At 44.3% G+C, this 16,584-nt stretch overlaps 1 protein-coding gene and 1 pseudogene across 1 annotated transcript in view; both read left to right on the plus strand.

Moving 5' to 3' along the window:
• LOC126297427 (uncharacterized) overlaps nucleotides 1–16,584 on the plus strand; it is a 479,132-nt gene that overhangs the window by 270,446 nt on the left and 192,102 nt on the right. The gene's annotated exons all lie outside the window — the stretch shown is intronic.
• Nucleotides 2,007–2,124, plus strand: LOC126299693 (5S ribosomal RNA; annotated as a pseudogene).

A 16,584-nucleotide genomic window follows, 5' to 3' on the forward strand; every position in this document is an offset into this window, starting at 1 on the left:
ACAGGTTAGTGTTCATCACGAACGTGGTTTTGCAGTCAGTGCAGTGTTTACAAATGCGGAGTTGGCAGATGCCCATTTGATGTATGGATTAGCACGGAGCAATAGTCGTGGCGCGGTACGTGTCTATCGAGACAGATTTCCAGACCAGAACGAAGGTCTCCCGACAGGAAGACTTTCGAAGCAATTGATCGGCGTCTTAGGGAGCACGGAACATTTCAGTCTGTGACTCGCGACTGGGGAAGACGTAGAACGACGAGGACACCTGCAATGGACGAGGCAATTCTTCGTGCAGTTGACGATAATCCTAATGTCAGCGTCAGAGACGTTGCTGCAGTACAAGGTAACGATGACCATGTCACTGTATGGAGAGTGCTGCGGGAGAACCAGTTGTTTCCGTACCAAGTACAGCGTGTGCAGGCACTATCAGGAGCTGATTGGCCTCCAAGGGTACACTTCTGCGAATGGTTCATCCAACAATGTGTCAATCCTCATTTCAGTGCAGATGTTCTCTTTACGAATAAGGCTTCATTCCAACGTGATCAAATGGTACATTTTCACAATCAACATGTGTGGGCTGACGAGAATCCGCACGCAGTTGTGCAATCACTCATCAACACAGATTCTCTGTGAACGTTTGGGCAGGCATTGTTGGTGATGTCTTGATTGGGCCCCATGTTCTTTCACCTACGCTCAATGGAACACGTTATCATGATTTCATACGGGATACTCTACCTGTGCTGCAAGAACATGTGCCTTTCCAAGTACGACACAACATGTGGTTCATGCACGATGGAGCTCCTGCACATTTCAGTCGAAGTGTTCGTACGCTTCTCAACAACAGATTCGGTGACCGATGGATTGGTAGAGGCGGACCAATTCCACGGCTTCCACGCTCTCCTGACCTCAACCCTCTTGACTTTCATTTATGGGGGCATTTGAAAGCTCTTGTCTACGCAACCCCGGTACCAAATGTAGAGACTCTTCGTGCTCGTATTGTGGACGGCTGTGATACAATACGCCATTCTCCAGGGTTGGATCAGCGCATCAGGGATTCCATGCGACGGAGGGTGGATGCGTGTATCCTCGCTATCGGAGGACAATTCGAACATTTCCTGTAACAAAGTGTTTGAAGTGGTACGTTCTGTTGCTGTGTGTTTCCATTCCATGATTAATGTGATTTGAAGAGAAGTAATAAAATGAGCTCTAATATGGAAAGTAAGCGTTTCCAGACACATGTCCACATAACATATTTTTTTCTTTGTATGTGAGGAATGTTTCCTGAAAGTTTGGCCGTACCTTTTTGTAACACTCTGTATATTAGTGGCAGATCGACCATAGATCAACTCACTGAGTGTGCGTGTGTGTGTGTGTGGGGGGGGGGGGGGGGGGGGCTGCATGTAGTGTAAGGTACGGCTTCCGTGTGTTGTGCCAGTTTTTCAGCAAGTGTGTTCCAACTGGATATCCAGTAATGGTGGCTGATTAACAGGGGCTGCTAATGTTCGTGTAAATGGGTTAGGAAATTTGTGGTAAGTTCCTATGGGACCAGGTTATCGGACCCTAGGCTTACAAACTACTTAAACTAACTTACGCTAAGGACAATACACACACACCCATGCCCGAGGGAGGACTCGAACCTCCGACGGACGACCCGCAAGAACCGTAGCAAGGCGCCTGAGACCGGGCGGCTACCCCGCGCGGCAAATGGGTTACAAGAGTGCTACCGGTAATTTGGCAAATATAGACATTCAGAGGAAATAGTTTCTCTCTAGTGTACAGAGAAAGAAATAGTCGCACGATCTGAGGACCAAGTAAGGTGAAACAAGTCCGATTGTGGACTGCCGGAGGGTAATTTCCCAAAACGAAATAAGGGCAAAAAGGTTGCATGGCGGATGAAGTCACTTATTACGGTACTGACAGTGTGAAATAGGGAATGCGTGTCATGTGAAAATTGTGTGTCAGTCCGCTGAGGACTCATTTGTCAATATTACTTAAACATATAATATTCTGGTAACGGCCTTGCCGCAGTGGATACACCGGTTCCCGTCAGATCACCGAAGTTAAGCGCTGCCGGGCGAGGCCGGCACTTGTATGGGTGACCATTCGGGCGACCATGAGCTGTTGCCATTTTTCGGGGTGCACTCAGCCTCGTGATGCCAACTGAGGAGCTATTCGACCGAATAGTAGCGGCTCCGGTCAAAGAAAACCATCATACCGACCTGGAGAGCGGTGTGCTGGCCACACGCCCCTCCTATCAGCATTCTCATCTGAGGATGACACGGCGGTCGGATGGTCCCGATGGGCCACTTGTGGCCTGAAGACAGAGTGCATATAATATTCCCCTTAGTTCGCATCTCTCTCGAAGTTGTGAAGCTTTCGAAAGTTAGCTACGTTTAACTCATCCTTCTTTATTATATTTGTTGTGTGGTTGAAACAGCTAGCAGTTTTTGCAGCTCTCTCGAGTACAATCTTTGTCCCAAACTGAAGAGTGACAGTTACAAACTGATCGAATGAGTATATTGTATCCCTCTTCTTTCGTGAATCAATTTTCCTAACACTTATTCCAGTGAAGTGTCAGTCTCAGATTACGCCACAGGACATTAAAATTGCTGTACCATGAAGTAAAGCAAATAATGACATTTTACTTATTTATGTATTGTGCTGATACAGTATAACACAAACAAAAAAATGGTTCAAATGGCTCTGAGCACTATGGGACTCAACTGCTGTGGTCATTAGTCCCCTAGAACTTAGAACTGCTTAAACCTAACTAACCTAAGGACACCACACACATCCATGCCCGAGGCAGGATTCGAACCTGCGACAGTAGCAGTAGCACGGTTCCGGACTGCGCGCCTAGAACCGCGAGACCACTGCGGCCGGCTATAACACAAACAACACGAGATTAAATTTGTAGGTAATGCTGGTGTGTGTGCACTTAATACGACTTTACCCCATAAGGGTGTGGAGTGGATCCGAACTCGTGTGATGTATACAGGGTGTTACAAAAAGGTACGGCCAGACTTTCAGGAAACATTCCTCACACACAAATAAAGAAAAGATGTTATGTGGACATGTGTCCAGAAACGCTTAATTTCCATGTTAGAGCTCATTTTAGTTTCGTCTGTATGTACTGTACTTCCTCGATTCACCGCCACTTGCCCAATTGAAGGAAGGTAATGTTGACTTCGGTGCTTGTGTTGACATGCGACTCATTGCTCTACAGTACTAGCATCAAGCACATCAATACGTAGCATCCACAGGTTAGTGTTCATCACGAACGTGGTTTTGCAGTCAGTGCAGTGTTTACAAATGCGGAGTTGGCAGATGCCCATTTGATGTATGGATTAGCACGGAGCAATAGTCGTGGCGCGGTACGTGTCTATCGAGACAGATTTCCAGACCAGAACGAAGGTCTCCCGACAGGAAGACTTTCGAAGCAATTGATCGGCGTCTTAGGGAGCACGGAACATTTCAGTCTGTGACTCGCGACTGGGGAAGACGTAGAACGACGAGGACACCTGCAATGGACGAGGCAATTCTTCGTGCAGTTGACGATAATCCTAATGTCAGCGTCAGAGACGTTGCTGCAGTACAAGGTAACGATGACCATGTCACTGTATGGAGAGTGCTGCGGGAGAACCAGTTGTTTCCGTACCAAGTACAGCGTGTGCAGGCACTATCAGGAGCTGATTGGCCTCCAAGGGTACACTTCTGCGAATGGTTCATCCAACAATGTGTCAATCCTCATTTCAGTGCAGATGTTCTCTTTACGAATAAGGCTTCATTCCAACGTGATCAAATGGTACATTTTCACAATCAACATGTGTGGGCTGACGAGAATCCGCACGCAGTTGTGCAATCACTCATCAACACAGATTCTCTGTGAACGTTTGGGCAGGCATTGTTGGTGATGTCTTGATTGGGCCCCATGTTCTTTCACCTACGCTCAATGGAACACGTTATCATGATTTCATACGGGATACTCTACCTGTGCTGCAAGAACATGTGCCTTTCCAAGTACGACACAACATGTGGTTCATGCACGATGGAGCTCCTGCACATTTCAGTCGAAGTGTTCGTACGCTTCTCAACAACAGATTCGGTGACCGATGGATTGGTAGAGGCGGACCAATTCCACGGCTTCCACGCTCTCCTGACCTCAACCCTCTTGACTTTCATTTATGGGGGCATTTGAAAGCTCTTGTCTACGCAACCCCGGTACCAAATGTAGAGACTCTTCGTGCTCGTATTGTGGACGGCTGTGATACAATACGCCATTCTCCAGGGTTGGATCAGCGCATCAGGGATTCCATGCGACGGAGGGTGGATGCGTGTATCCTCGCTATCGGAGGACAATTCGAACATTTCCTGTAACAAAGTGTTTGAAGTGGTACGTTCTGTTGCTGTGTGTTTCCATTCCATGATTAATGTGATTTGAAGAGAAGTAATAAAATGAGCTCTAATATGGAAAGTAAGCGTTTCCAGACACATGTCCACATAACATATTTTTTTCTTTGTATGTGAGGAATGTTTCCTGAAAGTTTGGCCGTACCTTTTTGTAACACTCTGTATATTAGTGGCAGATCGACCATAGATCAACTCACTGAGTGTGCGTGTGTGTGTGTGTGTGTGTGTGGGGGGGGGGGGGGGGCTGCATGTAGTGTAAGGTACGGCTTCCGTGTGTTGTGCCAGTTTTTCAGCAAGTGTGTTCCAACTGGATATCCAGTAATGGTGGCTGATTAACAGGGGCTGCTAATGTTCGTGTAAATGGGTTAGGAAATTTGTGGTAAGTTCCTGTGGGACCAGGTTATTGGACCCTAGGCTTACACACTACTTAAACTAACTTACGCTAAGGCAAACACACACACACACACCAATGCCCGAGGGAGGACTCGAACCTCCGACGGGCGAGCCGCGCGAACCGTGGCAAGGCGCAAATGGGTTACAACAGTACAACCGATAATTTGACAAAGATAGACATTCAGAGGCAATAGTTCCCCTCTAGCGTACAAAGAAAGAAATACTCGCACGAAGTGAGGATGAAGTAAAGTGAAACAAGTCCGACTGTGGGCTGCCGGAGGGAAATTTCCCAAAACGAAATAGGGGTAAAAAGGTTGCATGGCGGATGAAGGCAATTGTGAAATAAAGAATGCGTGTCATGTGGTGATTATGTGTCAGTCCGCTGAGGACTCATTTGTCAATATTACTTAAAAATATAACATTCTCCTTAGTTCGCATCTCTCTCGAAGTTGTGAAGCTTTCGAAAGTTAGTTACTTTTAACCCGTCCATCTTTATTATCTTTGTTGTGTGGTTGAAACAGCTAGCAGTTTCTGCAGCTCTCTCGAGTACGACCCTTCGAGCACAATCTTTGTCCCAAACTGAAGAGTGCCAGTTACAAACTGATCGAATGAGTATTTTGTATCCCTCTTCTTTCGTGAATCAATTTTCCTAACACTTATTCCAGTGAAGTATCAGTCTCAGATTACGCCACAGGACATTAAAATTGCTGTACCATGAAGTATAGCAAATAATGACATTTTACATATTTATTTACTGTGCTGATACAGTATAACACTAACAACATGAGACTAAATTTGTAGGTAATGCGGGTGTGTGTGCACTTTAGTACGACTTTACCCCATCTGGGTGTGGAGTGGATCTGAACTCGTGTGATGTATAGAGGCTATACGTACGAGATGTGATCGTATTGCAAATCCGATGGTATCCCGTACCGTGATGCCAAGTGCTGGGTCCATACAAATAGGACGAATACAATCTGGCAATATTCATTCTCCATGGGGCCTCCACACATCAATACATCCACTGTGAGGCTGTACACAGTTCGGACTTGTCTCAAAGGACGAAGTGGTGCTACTGCGGTGTCTAGTGTTGCCATTAGGCTCACCACTGCCGTGGCCCTAATCTCTGCTGCCCCATCGACAGAATCCACAACAGTGGCCACCATGTGAATAGTCTGTGGTGTTCCAGATGGTATTACAGCGTCAATAGAATACGTATCATTAGTTTCCGCTCTGTAAGAAGGAACTGATTTTTGATAGCTTGGAGGGTGAACGTTCGGCAGTATCAGCCACTCGTGCTAGCGAAATGTCAGTAAAATCGTTAAACAAATGACAGATGAAGATCGCAAGACTTTTTTGATAGCTTGGAGGGTGAACGTTCGGCAGTATCAGCCACTCGTGCTAGCGAAATGTCAGTAAAATCGTTAAACAAATGACAGATGAAGATCCCAAGACTTTTTTGATAGCTTGGAGGGTGAACGTTCGGCAGTATCAGCCACTCGTCCTAGCGAAACGTCAGTAAAATCGTTAAACAAATGACAGATGAAGATCGCAAGACTTTTTTGATAGCTTGGAGGGTGAACGTTCGGCAGTATCAGCCACTCGTGCTAGCGAAATGTCATTAAAATCGTTAAACAAATGACAAATGAAGATCCCAAGACTTTTTTGATAGCTTGGAGGGTGAACGTTCGGCAGTATCAGCCACTCGTGCTAGCAAAACGTCAGTAAAATCGTTAAAACAAATTACAAATGAAGATCCCAAGACTTTTTTGATAGCTTGGAGGGTGAACGTTCGGCAGTATCAGCCACTCGTGCTAGCGAAACGTCAGTAAAATCGTTAAGCAAATGACAGATGAAGATCGCAAGACTTTTTGGATAGCTTGGAGGGTGAACGTTCGGCAGTATCAGCCACTCGTGCTAGCGAAATGTCAGTAAAATCGTTAAACAAATGACAGATGAAGATCGCAAGACTTTTTTGATAGCTTGGAGGGTGAACGTTCGGCAGTATCAGCCACTCGTGCTAGCGAAATGTCAGTAAAATCGTTAAACAAATGACAGATGAAGATCCCAAGACTTTTTTGATAGCTTGGAGGGTGAACGTTCGGCAGTATCAGCCACTCGTGCTAGCGAAACGTCAGTAAAATCGTTAAGCAAATGACAGATGAAGATCGCAAGACTTTTTGGATAGCTTGGAGGGTGAACGTTCGGCAGTATCAGCCACTCGTGCTAGCGAAATGTCAGTAAAATCGTTAAACAAATGACAGATGAAGATCTCAAGACTTTTTTGATAGCTTGGAGGGTGAACGTTCGGCAGTATCAGCCACTCGTGCTAGCGAAATGTCAGTAAAATCGTTAAACAAATTACAAATGAAGATCTCAAGACTTTTTTGATAGCTTGGAGGGTGAACGTTCGGCAGTATCAGCCACTCGTGCTAGCGAAACGTCAGTAAAATCGTTAAGCAAATGACAGATGAAGATCGCAAGACTTTTTGGATAGCTTGGAGGGTGAACGTTCGGCAGTATCAGCCACTCGTGCTAGCGAAATGTCAGTAAAATCGTTAAACAAATGACAGATGAAGATCCCAAGACTTTTTTGATAGCTTGGAGGGTGAACGTTCGGCAGTATCAGCCACTCGTGCTAGCGAAACGTCAGTAAAATCGTTAAACAAATGACAGATGAAGATCCCAAGACTTTTTTGATAGCTTGGAGGGTGAACGTTCGGCAGTATCAGCCACTCGTGCTAGCGAAATGTCAGTAAAATCGTTAAACAAATGACAGATGAAGATCCCAAGACTTTTTTGATAGCTTGGAGGGTGAACGTTCGGCAGTATCAGCCACTCGTGCTAGCGAAACGTCAGTAAAATCGTTAAACAAATGACAGATGAAGATCGCAAGACTTTTTTGATAGCTTGGAGGGTGAACGTTCGGCAGTATCAGCCACTCGTGCTAGCAAAACGTCAGTAAAATCGTTAAACAAATGACAGATGAAGATCGCAAGACTTTTTTGATAGCTTGCAGGGTGAACGTTCGGCAGTATCAGCCACTCGTGCTAGCGAAACGTCAGTAAAATCGTTAAACAAATGACAGATGAAGATCGCAAGACTTTTTTGATAGCTTGGAGGGTGAACGTTCGGCAGTATCAGCCACTTGTGCTAGCGAAACGTCAGTAAAATCGTTAAGCAAATGACAGATGAAGATCCCAAGACTTTTTTGATAGCTTGGAGGGTGAACGTTCGGCAGTATCAGCCACTCGTCCTAGCGAAACGTCAGTAAAATCGTTAAACAAATGACAGATGAAGATCGCAAGACTTTTTTGATAGCTTGGAGGGTGAACGTTCGGCAGTATCAGCCACTCGTGCTAGCGAAATGTCATTAAAATCGTTAAACAAATGACAAATGAAGATCCCAAGACTTTTTTGATAGCTTGGAGGGTGAACGTTCGGCAGTATCAGCCACTCGTGCTAGCAAAACGTCAGTAAAATCGTTAAAACAAATTACAAATGAAGATCCCAAGACTTTTTTGATAGCTTGGAGGGTGAACGTTCGGCAGTATCAGCCACTCGTGCTAGCGAAACGTCAGTAAAATCGTTAAGCAAATGACAGATGAAGATCGCAAGACTTTTTGGATAGCTTGGAGGGTGAACGTTCGGCAGTATCAGCCACTCGTGCTAGCGAAATGTCAGTAAAATCGTTAAACAAATGACAGATGAAGATCGCAAGACTTTTTTGATAGCTTGGAGGGTGAAAGTTCGGCAGTATCAGCCACTCGTGCTAGCGAAATGTCAGTAAAATCGTTAAACAAATGACAGATGAAGATCGCAAGACTTTTTTGATAGCTTGGAGGGTGAACGTTCGGCAGTATCAGCCACTCGTGCTAGCGAAATGTCAGTAAAATCGTTAAACAAATGACAGATGAAGATCGCAAGACTTTTTTGATAGCTTGGAGGGTGACCGTTCGGCAGTATCAGCCACTCGTGCTAGCGAAACGTCAGTAAAATCGTTAAACAAATGACAGATGAAGATCGCAAGACTTTTTTGATAGCTTGGAGGGTGAACGTTCGGCAGTATCTGCCACTCGTGCTAGCGAAATGTCAGTAAAATCGTTAAACAAATGACAGATGAAGATCCCAAGACTTTTTTGATAGCTTGGAGGGTGAACGTTCGGCAGTATCAGCCACTCGTGCTAGCGAAATGTCAGTAAAATCGTTAAACAAATGACAGATGAAGATCGCAAGACTTTTTGGATAGCTTGGAGGGTGAACGTTCGGCAGTATCAGCCACTCGTGCTAGCGAAATGTCAGTAAAATCGTTAAACAAATGACAGATGAAGATCGCAAGACTTTTTTGATAGCTTGGAGGGTGAACGTTCGGCAGTATCAGCCACTCGTGCTAGCGAAATGTCAGTAAAATCGTTAAACAAATTACAAATGAAGATCTCAAGACTTTTTTGATAGCTTGGAGGGTGAACGTTCGGCAGTATCAGCCACTCGTGCTAGCGAAACGTCAGTAAAATCGTTAAGCAAATGACAGATGAAGATCGCAAGACTTTTTGGATAGCTTGGAGGGTGAACGTTCGGCAGTATCAGCCACTCGTGCTAGCGAAACGTCAGTAAAATCGTTAAACAAATGACAGATGAAGATCGCAAGACTTTTTTGATAGCTTGGAGGGTGAACGTTCGGCAGTATCAGCCACTCGTGCTAGCGAAACGTCAGTAAAATCGTTAAACAAATGACAGATGAAGATCGCAAGACTTTTTTGATAGCTTGGAGGGTGAACGTTCGGCAGTATCAGCCACTCGTGCTAGCGAAATGTCAGTAAAATCGTTAAACAAATGACAGATTAAGATCCCAAGACTTTTTTGATAGCTTGGAGGGTGAACGTTCGGCAGTATCAGCCACTCGTGCTAGCGAAACGTCAGTAAAATCGTTAAACAAATGACAGATGAAGATCGCAAGACTTTTTTGATAGCTTGGAGGGTGAACGTTCGGCAGTATCAGCCACTCGTGCTAGCAAAACGTCAGTAAAATCGTTAAACAAATGACAGATGAAGATCGCAAGACTTTTTTGATAGCTTGGAGTGTGAACGTTCGGCAGTATCAGCCACTCGTGCTAGCGAAACGTCAGTAAAATCGTTAAACAAATGACAGATGATGATCGCAAGACTTTTTTGATAGCTTGGAGGGTGAACGTTCGGCAGTATCAGCCACTTGTGCTAGCGAAACGTCAGTAAAATCGTTAAGCAAATGACAGATGAAGATCCCAAGACTTTTTTGATAGCTTGGAGGGTGAACGTTCGGCAGTATCAGCCACTCGTCCTAGCGAAACGTCAGTAAAATCGTTAAACAAATGACAGATGAAGATCGCAAGACTTTTTTGATAGCTTGGAGGGTGAACGTTCGGCAGTATCAGCCACTCGTGCTAGCGAAATGTCAGTAAAATCGTTAAACAAATGACAGATGAAGATCGCAAGACTTTTTTGATAGCTTGGAGGGTGAACGTTCGGCAGTATCAGCCACTCGTGCTAGCGAAACGTCAGTAAAATCGTTAAACAAATGACAGATGAAGATCGCAAGACTTTTTGGATAGCTTGGAGGGTGAACGTTCGGCAGTATCAGCCACTCGTGCTAGCGAAATGTCAGTAAAATCGTTAAACAAATGACAGATGAAGATCCCAAGACTTTTTTGATAGTTTGGAGGGTGAACGTTCGGCAGTATCAGCCACTCGTGCTAGCGAAATGTCAGTAAAATCGTTAAACAAATGACAGATGAAGATCGCAAGACTTTTTTGATAGCTTGGAGGGTGGACGTTCGGCAGTATCAGCCACTCGTGCTAGCGAAATGTCAGTAAAATCGTTAAACAAATGACAGATGAAGATCCCAAGACTTTTTTGATAGCTTGGAGGGTGAACGTTCGGCAGTATCAGCCACTCGTGCTAGCGAAATGTCAGTAAAATCGTTAAACAAATGACAGATGAAGATCCCAAGACTTTTTTGATAGCTTGGAGGGTGAACGTTCGGCAGTATCAGCCACTCGTGCTAGCGAAACGTCAGTAAAATCGTTAAACAAATGACAGATGAAGATCCCAAGACTTTTTTGATAGCTTGGAGGGTGAACGTTCGGCAGTATCAGCCACTCGTGCTAGCGAAATGTCAGTAAAATCGTTAAACAAATGACAGATGAAGATCCCAAGACTTTTTTGATAGCTTGGAGGGTGAACGTTCGGCAGTATCAGCCACTCGTGCTAGCGAAACGTCAGTAAAATCGTTAAACAAATGACAGATGAAGATCGCAAGACTTTTTTGATAGCTTGGAGGGTGAACGTTCGGCAGTATCAGCCACTCGTGCTAGCAAAACGTCAGTAAAATCGTTAAACAAATGACAGATGAAGATCGCAAGACTTTTTTGATAGCTTGCAGGGTGAACGTTCGGCAGTATCAGCCACTCGTGCTAGCGAAACGTCAGTAAAATCGTTAAACAAATGACAGATGAAGATAGCAAGACTTTTTTGATAGCTTGGAGGGTGAACGTTCGGCAGTATCAGCCACTTGTGCTAGCGAAACGTCAGTAAAATCGTTAAGCAAATGACAGATGAAGATCCCAAGACTTTTTTGATAGCTTGGAGGGTGAACGTTCGGCAGTATCAGCCACTCGTCCTAGCGAAACGTCAGTAAAATCGTTAAACAAATGACAGATGAAGATCGCAAGACTTTTTTGATAGCTTGGAGGGTGAACGTTCGGCAGTATCAGCCACTCGTGCTAGCGAAATGTCATTAAAATCGTTAAACAAATGACAAATGAAGATCCCAAGACTTTTTTGATAGCTTGGAGGGTGAACGTTCGGCAGTATCAGCCACTCGTGCTAGCAAAACGTCAGTAAAATCGTTAAAACAAATTACAAATGAAGATCCCAAGACTTTTTTGATAGCTTGGAGGGTGAACGTTCGGCAGTATCAGCCACTCGTGCTAGCGAAACGTCAGTAAAATCGTTAAGCAAATGACAGATGAAGATCGCAAGACTTTTTGGATAGCTTGGAGGGTGAACGTTCGGCAGTATCAGCCACTCGTGCTAGCGAAATGTCAGTAAAATCGTTAAACAAATGACAGATTAAGATCCCAAGACTTTTTTGATAGCTTGGAGGGTGAACGTTCGGCAGTATCAGCCACTCGTCCTAGCGAAACGTCAGTAAAATCGTTAAACAAATGACAGATGAAGATCGCAAGACTTTTTGGATAGCTTGGGGGGTGAACGTTCGGCAGTATCAGCCACTCGTGCTAGCGAAATGTCAGTAAAATCGTTAAACAAATGACAGATGAAGATCGCAAGACTTTTTTGATAGCTTGGAGGGTGAACGTTCGGCAGTATCAGCCACTCGTGCTAGCGAAACGTCAGTAAAATCGTTAAACAAATGACAGATGAAGATCGCAAGACTTTTTTGATAGCTTGGAGGGTGAACGTTCGGCAGTATCAGCCACTCGTGCTAGCGAAATGTCAGTAAAATCGTTAAACAAATTACAAATGAAGATCTCAAGACTTTTTTGATAGCTTGGAGGGTGAACGTTCGGCAGTATCAGCCACTCGTGCTAGCGAAACGTCAGTAAAATCGTTAAACAAATGACAGATGAAGATCCCAAGACTTTTTTGATAGCTTGGAGGGTGAACGTTCGGCAGTATCAGCCACTCGTGCTAGCGAAATGTCAGTAAAATCGTTAAACAAATGACAGATTAAGATCCCAAGACTTTTTTGATAGCTTGGAGGGTGAACGTTCGGCAGTATCAGCCACTCGTCCTAGCGAAACGTCAGTAAAATCGTTAAACAAATGACAGATGAAGATCGCAAGACTTTTTGGATAGCTTGGAGGGTGAACGTTCGGCAGTATCAGCCACTCGTGCTAGCGAAATGTCAGTAAAATCGTTAAACAAATGACAGATGAAGATCGCAAGACTTTTTTGATAGCTTGGAGGGTGAACGTTCGGCAGTATCAGCCACTCGTGCTAGCGAAACGTCAGTAAAATCGTTAAACAAATGACAGATGAAGATCGCAAGACTTTTTTGATAGCTTGGAGGGTGAACGTTCGGCAGTATCAGCCACTCGTGCTAGCGAAACGTCAGTAAAATCGTTAAACAAATGACAGATGAAGATCGCAAGACTTTTTGGATAGCTTGGAGGGTGAACGTTCGGCAGTATCTGCCACTCGTGCTAGCGAAATGTCAGTAAAATCGTTAAACAAATGACAGATGAAGATCCCAAGACTTTTTTGATAGCTTGGAGGGTGAACGTTCGGCAGTATCAGCCACTCGTGCTAGCGAAATGTCAGTAAAATCGTTAAACAAATGACAGATGAAGATCGCAAGACTTTTTTGATAGCTTGGAGGGTGAACGTTCGGCAGTATCAGCCACTCGTGCTAGCGAAATGTCAGTAAAATCGTTAAACAAATGACAGATGAAGATCCCAAGACTTTTTTGATAGCTTGGAGGGTGAACGTTCGGCAGTATCAGCCACTCGTGCTAGCGAAACGTCAGTAAAATCGTTAAGCAAATGACAGATGAAGATCGCAAGACTTTTTGGATAGCTTGGAGGGTGAACGTTCGGCAGTATCAGCCACTCGTGCTAGCGAAATGTCAGTAAAATCGTTAAACAAATGACAGATGAAGATCGCAAGACTTTTTTGATAGCTTGGAGGGTGAACGTTCGGCAGTATCAGCCACTCGTGCTAGCGAAATGTCAGTAAAATCGTTAAACAAATTACAAATGAAGATCTCAAGACTTTTTTGATAGCTTGGAGGGTGAACGTTCGGCAGTATCAGCCACTCGTGCTAGCGAAACGTCAGTAAAATCGTTAAGCAAATGACAGATGAAGATCGCAAGACTTTTTTGATAGCTTGGAGGGTGAACGTTCGGCAGTATCAGCCACTCGTGCTAGCGAAATGTCAGTAAAATCGTTAAACAAATGACAGATGAAGATCCCAAGACTTTTTTGATAGCTTGGAGGGTGAACGTTCGGCAGTATCAGCCACTCGTGCTAGCGAAACGTCAGTAAAATCGTTAAACAAATGACAGATGAAGATCCCAAGACTTTTTTGATAGCTTGGAGGGTGAACGTTCGGCAGTATCAGCCACTCGTGCTAGCGAAATGTCAGTAAAATCGTTAAACAAATGACAGATGAAGATCCCAAGACTTTTTTGATAGCTTGGAGGGTGAACGTTCGGCAGTATCAGCCACTCGTGCTAGCGAAACGTCAGTAAAATCGTTAAGCAAATGACAGATGAAGATCGCAAGACTTTTTGGATAGCTTGGAGGGTGAACGTTCGGCAGTATCAGCCACTCGTGCTAGCGAAATGTCAGTAAAATCGTTAAACAAATGACAGATGAAGATCGCAAGACTTTTTTGATAGCTTGGAGGGTGAACGTTCGGCAGTATCAGCCACTCGTGCTAGCGAAATGTCAGTAAAATCGTTAAACAAATTACAAATGAAGATCTCAAGACTTTTTTGATAGCTTGGAGGGTGAACGTTCGGCAGTATCAGCCACTCGTGCTAGCGAAACGTCAGTAAAATCGTTAAGCAAATGACAGATGAAGATCGCAAGACTTTTTGGATAGCTTGGAGGGTGAACGTTCGGCAGTATCAGCCACTCGTGCTAGCGAAATGTCAGTAAAATCGTTGAACAAATGACAGATGAAGATCCCAAGACTTTTTTGATAGCTTGGAGGGTGAACGTTCGGCAGTATCAGCCACTCGTGCTAGCGAAACGTCAGTAAAATCGTTAAACAAATGACAGATGAAGATCGCAAGACTTTTTTGATAGCTTGGAGGGTGAACGTTCGGCAGTATCAGCCACTCGTGCTAGCGAAATGTCAGTAAAATCGTTAAACAAATGACAGATTAAGATCCCAAGACTTTTTTGATAGCTTGGAGGGTGAACGTTCGGCAGTATCAGCCACTCGTGCTAGCGAAACGTCAGTAAAATCGTTAAACAAATGACAGATGAAGATCGCAAGACTTTTTTGATAGCTTGGAGGGTGAACGTTCGGCAGTATCAGCCACTCGTGCTAGCAAAACGTCAGTAAAATCGTTAAACAAATGACAGATGAAGATCGCAAGACTTTTTTGATAGCTTGGAGTGTGAACGTTCGGCAGTATCAGCCACTCGTGCTAGCGAAACGTCAGTAAAATCGTTAAACAAATGACAGATGATGATCGCAAGACTTTTTTGATAGCTTGGAGGGTGAACGTTCGGCAGTATCAGCCACTTGTGCTAGCGAAACGTCAGTAAAATCGTTAAGCAAATGACAGATGAAGATCCCAAGACTTTTTTGATAGCTTGGAGGGTGAACGTTCGGCAGTATCAGCCACTCGTCCTAGCGAAACGTCAGTAAAATCGTTAAACAAATGACAGATGAAGATCGCAAGACTTTTTTGATAGCTTGGAGGGTGAACGTTCGGCAGTATCAGCCACTCGTGCTAGCGAAATGTCAGTAAAATCGTTAAACAAATGACAGATGAAGATCGCAAGACTTTTTTGATAGCTTGGAGGGTGAACGTTCGGCAGTATCAGCCACTCGTGCTAGCGAAACGTCAGTAAAATCGTTAAACAAATGACAGATGAAGATCGCAAGACTTTTTTGATAGCTTGGAGGGTGAACGTTCGGCAGTATCAGCCACTCGTGCTAGCGAAACGTCAGTAAAATCGTTAAACAAATGACAGATGAAGATCGCAAGACTTTTTTGATAGCTTGGAGGGTGAACGTTCGGCAGTATCAGCCACTCGTGCTAGCGAAATGTCAGTAAAATCGTTAAACAAATGACAGATGAAGATCCCAAGACTTTTTTGATAGCTTGGAGGGTGAACGTTCGGCAGTATCAGCCACTCGTGCTAGCGAAATGTCAGTAAAATCGTTAAACAAATGACAGATGAAGATCGCAAGACTTTTTTGATAGCTTGGAGGGTGGACGTTCGGCAGTATCAGCCACTCGTGCTAGCGAAATGTCAGTAAAATCGTTAAACAAATGACAGATGAAGATCCCAAGACTTTTTTGATAGCTTGGAGGGTGAACGTTCGGCAGTATCAGCCACTCGTGCTAGCGAAATGTCAGTAAAATCGTTAAACAAATACAGATGAATATCCCAAGACTAGCCGACAGGCAATATTTCAATAGAATTGGAGTAAGAATGAACACAGACAGCCTTTACATTACAAGTAATAGGCTATAATGCAATATATGAATGAATAAATAAATATCTGGAAGATGGTTACCTTGTTGCAAACAAGCTTCTTTCCTGACTCAAGATACGCTGTGTGATTGAATGATCCTGCACATCCAAGTGAATATTAGTCTGTCTTTTCAAGTGTTAGATGCATGAGGCTGCTGGAATCGGGCATAGCGTTGAGTGTGGCCCTCTTGAACCTGTAAGAACCATATTCGCATGACAGTTCAGATTAAAACGAGCAACAATATCGTGGAACAGTATACCACAGGATCGATAGGCCACTATCTTGCCATTGCCGCATTCTGATACGTGTTAGTAGACACGATCTTTGCAAAAACCACTGGCATTCAAAAGCGTTTTGTTAACGATAAACCCTCTGCATAATGTTTCCTTATGTGTGGAATGTAGTTGGTGTTACTCGTACGTACTTTGTGCGGCTGTGCTGGAAAGCTGATCATATGTGTGGTATCGTCCAAAGAACAGGTGTCATACCGAAGTCGGCAACTCGCATCGATACCACATGCGTTAGCAGCGTCTCACTGCAATCCTCAGTGATGACTGGGAGGTG

The sequence above is a fragment of the Schistocerca gregaria genome, chromosome X (genome assembly GCF_023897955.1).
Source record: "Schistocerca gregaria isolate iqSchGreg1 chromosome X, iqSchGreg1.2, whole genome shotgun sequence".
In the NCBI taxonomy this organism is placed as follows: Eukaryota; Metazoa; Arthropoda; class Insecta; order Orthoptera; family Acrididae; genus Schistocerca; species Schistocerca gregaria.